The 8476-nt window shown below is 42.0% G+C and overlaps 1 protein-coding gene and 1 long non-coding RNA gene across 2 annotated transcripts in view; one reads left to right on the forward strand and one right to left on the reverse strand.

Moving 5' to 3' along the window:
• The window catches only part of LOC144583525 (uncharacterized), a 359409-nt gene that overhangs the window by 166574 nt on the left and 184359 nt on the right, over positions 1–8476 (reverse strand). The window lies entirely within an intron of this gene.
• RAMP3 (receptor activity modifying protein 3) overlaps positions 1–8476 on the forward strand; it is a 180585-nt gene that overhangs the window by 11043 nt on the left and 161066 nt on the right. The window lies entirely within an intron of this gene.

Raw genomic sequence — 8476 nt, forward strand, 5'->3', positions numbered from 1 at the left:
TCCAATGCTTTAAAATCATGTTACACAGAACGTAACAGTCTCCATTTTCTTTGACTACAATTCCCACTATCCTTCAGATCATCACAGGCATTTTCTCAACTTGGCCTTTAAGAAAACGAAAAAACAAAGAAAATGTTTTTAAAAAAATAATTGATGAAGTGTATCAGCAATGGTCTATGAACAATCAAATTTTTCTCTCACTTCCTCTGCCCTCTGCCAAGTGTGAGTGATGAACGTGATTAAAACCATTGTTTCCTTGTTTTTAGAGATGGGCACAAAGCAGACGAACCATGAACTTTTCAAACTTTAAAAAAACTTTTTAAAAAAATGAACCACAAACAGATTCACTTTTTTTTTAAAAAAGTTCATGTCTGGGGAGAGGGTAATTAAATCCCCCTTCCCCTTTGCCGCCTGCCTGCCTCCTTCCTATTGCCCTGTTACCTCCCTACCTGGTCCTACTGCCTCCTCCTCCATCATCGTTCTGGCTGCAAATGTGCAATCCAGCATCGTGTGGTCACACAGCTGACAGGGAATGTTGATCCCAGATAATCTCCTTGATTGACTGGGGCCCTGACACAGGTGCAGAGATAACAGGCCCGACCCATGGAATTCAGGCCACTGTTCTCTGTGCATCCCCATGGCACATACATAGAGACAGCAGGCCCAGTTCCTGGAAGGGAAACCAGGTAGCTGTCTCTGAAGATGGTGGTGGCAGAAGAAGAGGAGGAGGAGGCAGTGCGAGGTAGGGAGGCAATGTGGCAGTGGGAAGGGGGCAAATGAACCAGGAAGTATGTTAAATCACTAAAAAGATTCATTGGTTTAATTTGTTTTAGTTCATCGGTTTTGACAAATCCAAATGAACAAACCAGCAATTTTTGATGAATTTCTTGGATAAATTTCATTGGCCAATCAATCGAGATGGAGTCCACAGGTTCTGTTGCACTTGTAACTCCTGTGGCATGTTTGTTTTCTTGCCAAAGGAGGTGCCTGGATACAAATGCTCTAAGTGTAAGTTTATGGTCCTCTTCTAAGGCAAGGTCCACAGCTGGAGACCTGTGTTTCTAATATTTGCACTATTAGAGAGCAGCCCAGGTAGGTGGGGCTCGTCAGCCTTGGAAGGCAGCCCATCTAGGAGAAGGAAAACTCTGATGTCAAACCTCCACTGCCTTGTGGCTATATCCACTGATGGAAAAGGCTACAGGAGTTCACCTTGAGGTTCACCTTGAGGCAAAATCCAGAGTCTGATTGGTGCCATTCTGGCAACTCCTGCGACATTACTGGATCCAGTTGTATTGGCTCTTGCCTTTCCATTGGACTATTTCAGTGATGTGGAGAGGGGGGATTTGCTGCTTGGGTAACAGCCTATCCTCCCTATTATATTACCCAGGGTTTGTGCTCTGGAGAGGACACTCCAGCTTGGCACACAGCGTCGAAATAACACGGGAAGTAGCAGTTGCCAGTTAGAAGTCTCTGCTCGATTGGTGTAGAGCATGACACCAGGGGCTACTTCCGGCGGTGGGAGAGATCATTGCACCTCACTAGGTAGCTACCACCCACATTAAGCTGGGCAGTCCCCAGCCAGTAAGGTGCTGCCTCGCTATGGTCTGTTAACCTCACAGGACACGTGGGGTTTAGGGTGAAAGCCAACAAGCAGATCTATAACCCTGCACCATGCAGCAACCATAAGAAAACTTCTGCCCTAAAGTTGGGCACCTGGAATGTTCGGACAATGACCCCTGGCTTTTCTGATGACATGCAGGAAATAGACGATGTGCACAAGACTGCTGTCAGCAACGTGAAACTGAGTAGGCTCCAGATGGACATCGTTGCCCTGCAAGAGACGAGATTACCAGACACGGAATATGTCAAAGAAAAAAAATCTCATTCTTCTGGCAGGGAAAACCGTTGAATGAGACCAAGGAATATGGTGTTGACTTTGCGGTCAGAAATAGTCTGCCAAGATCCATTGTTCCACATATTGTGGGGAGTGAAAGAATCCTGTCTCTGCAGCTCCACTCATCAGTGGGATTGGTCAACCTCATTAGTACATATGCACCAACACTGTCGTCTACAACAGAAGTCAAAGACAAATTCTACAACTATTTGACAGCTGCTATCAAAAAATCCCCAAAAGAGAGCCGCTGTTCATTCTTGGAGAATTTAACGCTAGAACTGGTGTTGATCACAATTCCTGGCCCACTTGTCTAAGCTGTTTTGGCATTGGGAAGATGAATGCCCAATGCTTGCTGGGGTTTTGCTGCTACTACAGTCTTTGTGTCACCAACATGTTCTTTAATATGAAGCTTCAACACAGAGTTTCCTTGAGACATCCAAGATCGAAGTATTGGCTTCAGCTCGATTTGATCCTCACTAGATGCTCTAGCCTTCCTAGTATTACCATCACACGCAGTTATCAGGGTCCTGATTGTGACACTGATCACTCCCTGGTGTATAGTAGAGTAAAACTGCGAACAAAGTGATTGTATCAAACGAAAAAGGAAGGAAGACCACATATTGACATCAAGAAGTCTCACAATCAAAGAAAAGTGGAGGAATTTGCCGAAGCACTTGAAGAAATCCTTCCAGGCCTGGCTAATGCAAATGCACCTGAACAATGGGAACATTTCAAGAACGCTGTTTATAACACTGCCTTGTCCACCTTTGGCAAGAAGACCAAAAAGACGGCAGACTGGTTTGAAGCCCATTCGGAGGAGTTGATGCCAGCCATCTACGAAAAGAGGAGAGCTCTAGCAGCCTGTCCTAGTGAGTACAACCTGCAGGCTGTTCAAGTTGCTTGTAGCAAAGTCCAACAGACTGCCAGGAGATGTTCTAACGATTATTGGCTTCAGCTCTGCTCGCAGACAGAGTCTACCCAGAATCACAGTGTGGATTTCAAGCTAATAGATCCACCACTAACAGGGAACAATGACAGCCACTCTTTGTGGCCTTCATAGATCTTACAAAGGTCTTTGATCTGGTTAGCAGGGACGGTCTTTTTAAAATACTTCCCAAGATTGGATGTCCACCTTGACTCCTTAACATCATCAGGTCCTTTCATGAGGAAATGAAGGGCACTGTAGTTTTTGATGGCTCAACATCACATTCCTTTGACATCTGAAGTGGAGTGAAACAGGCCTGTGTCCTTGCACTTGACCCTGTTTGGGATCGTTTTTAGTGTAATGCTGAAGCACACCTTTGGAACTGCAACAGAAGGTGTCTATCTCCGGACTAGATCAGATGGAAAGTTCTTTAATCTCTCTAGATTGAGAGCGAAGACCAAAGTCCAGGTGAAATGCATGCAGGACTTCCTGTTTGCCGATGATGCAGTGTTGTTTCCCATTCTGTTGAAGACCTCCAACAACTCATAAATCGTTTTAGCAAGGCCTGCCAAGACTTTGGATTTACAATCAGCCTAAAGAAAACACAAATCATGGGCCAGGGCATGGACTCACCTCCCTCTGTTACTATCTCCACACAAGAATTGGAGATTGTTCATGACTTTGTGTACCTCTGCACAACTATCTTTGACACTCTCTCCCTAGATGTCAAACTGGATAAATGCATTGGCAGAGCAGTTACCATGTTCTCTAGACTCACAAAGAGAGTAGGCCTTGATAAGATGTTGATGGCATATACCAAGATCCAGGTCTATAGAGCCTGGGTCCTGAGTACGCTCCTGTACTCGAGGGAGTCCTGGATCCTTTGTGCACAGCAGGAGACGAAGCAGAACACGTTCCATATCTGCTGTCTCAAATTGGCCTTCTGAACCACACTAGATGCTGTTCCAAGTCCTCTTTTCAGAGCACGTTACCATAATCTCTCAAGACTGAAAGATGCCTAATCTAATCTTGGTCGTTGGGTTTGGTTTTTTGTTTTTTGTTTTGGTTCATGCCCATCTGTACTTGTGTGAATTTGGATACACTCCCAGAATTCTGGATAATCTCCCAAAAGTTTTGCAGGCTTGAGTTCTGTTGTCTTTATCCAGATAAGGTGTGTGTATCTTCTCACAAGATTAGATCAAGATCAAATTTAATACGGTCATAGACCAATATCCAAATGTACAAATAAATGTACAAAAACAATAAAACTCATATAGATAAACATATACAAAGTTAAAAAACAGTAAAACACACATATAAAAACATGAACTAAATTAAAAGCATCCTAACGACAGATTTTAACAGCAGCTGCAAGAAATTTTGCCACATTGTACCAGATATCTATATTGCGTCCAGACACCAATAAAAGCATGTAAAAAGCCTCAGAACGCCCAGGGAGTAATTTTAGATGAAGTTCAATAAAATTCCTCCAAATGTCAACATAGTAAGGATAGTGCAAGAGAACATGTGTAACTCTTTCTATTGCACCCAAATTACAAGAACATCTACACTGAGAGTATGGAATTTTCTTATACTTCCTTCTAGTACTGCCGATGGTAATGCATTTAGTCAGGCAAGGGTAAAGGCTCTACAGTATTTTGGTATTAGCAACGAGTAAAGGTAGTTAGCTGCTTTAAAAGGCAGTAGCACTTTATCCAAAGAAATACTATTTGATATTGCTCCTAAATCAAGTTGCCTCTTCACCTCCATGATGCATTGTTTAAGAGCTTGGTTTGCAGCATCATATCCCAAATATATTATATTGCCCTCTGAAAATCCATAAGATCTAAGCTTGGCTAGCAGAACTTCCTTCCATTTGACTGATGATTCTCTTGTAATATTAGAGAGGTCAAACCTCTTGGCAAGAAAATTAGTTTCAGCTGGAAACTAAAGATGGTTAACCAAATCTTTGTTTCAACTTTCAGGAATCCTACCTCTAGCTGTAGTGCTCATTAGGAACCCCACATGGTACCTGAGGAATCACTCTTTAAAATCTTGTCTGGACCCTTTCTAATGGTATAAAGACAGAGTAGGGTCCTAACTGCACACTATAGAGTAATTGGTTAATTAATTTAGCTTCAAACACTTTTAAAGCTGCTGGAATATATTGTCCCCCTTTGTTATAAAAAAAATTCAGTGTTGCCGATACAGATCTCTGTGCTGCTTGGGCTACATATTCTGCATGTCCTCTGCGAGCGCCATTTGCTTGGAAGACAACTCCAAGGTATTTAAAGACCTTTGTTTGTTCAATCTTGTATCCATTTATAGGCCATTTATAGAGTTTTGTCTTTTAGCAAACACCATGATCTTAGTTTTTTTACAGGTTATTTGAAGAATTTCTTCTTGGCTGTAATGTGTTAAGGCATGCAGTGCTCCCTTCAGGCCAATTGGTTTATGCAATAATATCACCACATCATGAGCATACAGCAGCAGCAAGAGGTGTCTACCCTACTAGCTTAAGGGGATGGAAATCTAACTGGCTAAGGGTTGCTACTATTGAGTTAATATATAAATTAAATAATAATGGCGCCAATATGCATCCTTGTTTGACTCCATTATATGTGGGTACTTTGTTGGACAAAGAACCCTCCCGATTGCACCTTATTTTCAGATTTCTGCTTTCAGGGAGTTTATAAATGAGCAGTAATAAGCGATGATCTATAGTAGAGGATCCCAATTTACACTACAATTTAACTCTAGAGATGGAGTCAAAGGCAGATTTAAGGTCGATAAAGGCTGCGAATATGGCTCTTTTGGTTTTTTTTAATACATTACTTGATCCAGAGTTGATTTTCCTGATCTGAACCCTGCTTGTTCTTCAGCAAAAATGTTTTCAGATTCTATCCAGCTTTGTAATTTCCAGTAGAAATGTCTCGCATAGAGCTTGCTGATTGTGGATAGTAAAGTCACTGGGCAATAGTTTTCTGGGTTGTCTTTCTTGCCCTTCTTATAGATTGGGATAATAATAACTGTACTCCATTCAGATGGCATATGGGCATTTTGGTCTATATATGTAAAAAGATTTGCCAAAATTGGAGCCCACCAATTTATATTTCTCTTTATTAACTCAGATGGGTCACATCCTGGGGCTTTCCCTGGTTTAAGTTGGGTGGCCAGGTCAATGATTTCTGCTATTGAATACTGGGGGCCATTCTGGCAAGTTTTTAAATATATTCCAGTTGGAAGGTAGGTGTCTCCTTACTGCATATGGCAATCAGCCTGTGCTGAGTGATTGTTACTGATGATGTGAGGCTCCAGAAGGTATTCATATCTTTCCTCCTAACAGCATTAATAAGTTGTTCCAATGCTGTATGTTGAGCATTGTTCTTTTTATCCTTGATTAGTTTTTTATGTTGCTTTTAAAGTTGTGGTAGATTCTCTGCTCCCGTTCCCCCTGGGTTATCTTTATGTAGCTTAAAGTTGGCAATAAGCATTTTCTTAGCATCCCAGCATTATTAATCAAACCATTCCTTTGATCAAAATTTACTAATCTGTTCTTTCTTTATCTCTTTTGCTTTGACTGATTCAAAGCAAAAGAGATAAAGAAAGTTTGTCTGTTAGTTGTTCGTAATGCTCAATGATTCCACTATTTGGGCCAATTGTTAAAATGTTAGTACGGATCATAGAGTCGTGGTCAGTGTTCAACAGTTCTTAAAAAAAGGCCTAGATCTTTTCCAATGATTTAATTCTAGTGATAGAAGTTATTATCTCAGGATTAATTGCAAAATGTCCTTTATACAAGTGCATAACTGGAGCCCTCAAGTACAAATTTAAAGGAAGATGATCACTATCCGGCTTGCAATACAGCTCCACTATGAATAGAGCTCAGTAAATTGTTGCTGATTATCAGATAATCAATGGTGCTCATCCTGTCTCCTGACCAATGTGTGAACTCACCTGGGATATCTCCCGGGGTGTTTTTGTTTAATATATGCAGGTTTAGTTGATGAGCCATCTGAGCTAGCTGGAGCTCTGCATAATTGCTAATATTATCTTTTGCTAAACACACATTTGATGTCTCAAGAGGAGATCTTTCAGGGAGACACAGATGATAAGCTGTATAGAGAGCAGTGTCATTAGCTCCTATCCTGGCATTGAAGTCACCCCCAATGACTATACAGTGATGCCTCACTTAGCGATGTTAATTTGTTCCGAAAAAATCACTGCTAAGCAATTTCATCGCTAAGCAAAACGCAGTTTCCCATTGAAATGCACTGAAAACCGGACAGTCCGTTCCAATAGGAACGAATTGCCGTCCTTAAGCAAAAATCACCATAGGAAACATCGCTAAGCGAAACGCGGTTCGCCAATTGAAATGCATTGAAACCTATTCAATGCATCTCAATGGGGGAAAAATATAACAACAAATTAAAAAAGAGTCAGAACGAAGTCAAATTTGGTTAACAAAGGGTTTATTAAGTGCACTTTATGATTTCAAACATTTTAAACAGTAAACTTTAACTTTATAAATAACAGAAAAACATTTTAAAAACAGCAAACATGAGGCAGGAACATTAAGTTTATACATTTTAACTTTATAAATACAGTACAGTAACATAGAAAACATTTAAAAAACAGAAGACATGAGGCAGGAATTTTAAGTTTATAAACTTTAACTTTATAAATAACATAGAAAAACATTTTAAAAACAACAAACATGAGGCAGGAACATTGGATCGTACAAAACTCTTTAGAAAGTGCATCAACATACAGAAAGTCTTCATAAAGTGCATAAACACAGAAACATACAGAAAATTTTCAGGAACTGCATAAACATACAGAAACCAATAGTACAGAAACTTTTTACATTTAACATTTTAAAACTGAACATGTGAGGCTGAAGTCTCTAAGCCACCAGGGCCAGTGTTCAATTCAGGAACCTGGAGGCACACAAAACTGTCCCCACATCACAGCAAGCAGCAGTCTTCTAGGAGGACGAGGGGGAGGAAGAAGGCAACTGGGCACCACTGGTGGAAGGAGCAGGTTCCTCTTCCTGTCTTGGCCTCTTTGTGAGGAACCTCTCCATGGTCAGCTGCTTCTGCCGCCTTTTGAACATCCCTCTGAAAGGGGTCACGAGCCTCTCATCAAAAGTGTGCACAAGGTTATGTGCCAGCGCCTTGTCCGGGTGGTGCCGCTGTATTAGAGTCTGCACGTTCTGCCACTGGTGCAAGAGCTTTTTCAGGTCCCTGGTGGACAGCTGTTCCTCCTCTGGCTCTTCTTCCTGATCCTCCATAGCCTCGGCCCGCATCTCGACCAGCTCCTGTGTGGACAGTTCCTGGTCGTGGCCCTCCACCAGTTCAGAAATGTCCTCCTCTGTGACCTCGAGGCCCATGTTCCTTCCCAAGGCCACAATGTCCTGCATCACTGTGGACTCTGGTGCAGGCGCAGAAACACCAGTAGCCACACAGTCTGGCCAGAGCATGCGCCATGCAGAGTTCAAGTTCCTCTGGCTGATGCTATCCCAGGCTGTGGCGATCATCTTGAGGCAGCCGACAATGTCAAAGTGCTCCTTCCAAAATTCACGGAGGGTGAGGTTGGTGTCCTCAGTCACCTTGAAGCACTGCCGGAAAAGCCCCTTCGTGTAGCTCTTCTTAAAG

The sequence above is a fragment of the Pogona vitticeps genome, chromosome 6, assembly GCF_051106095.1.
Source record: "Pogona vitticeps strain Pit_001003342236 chromosome 6, PviZW2.1, whole genome shotgun sequence".
Classification (NCBI taxonomy): domain Eukaryota; kingdom Metazoa; phylum Chordata; class Lepidosauria; order Squamata; family Agamidae; genus Pogona; species Pogona vitticeps.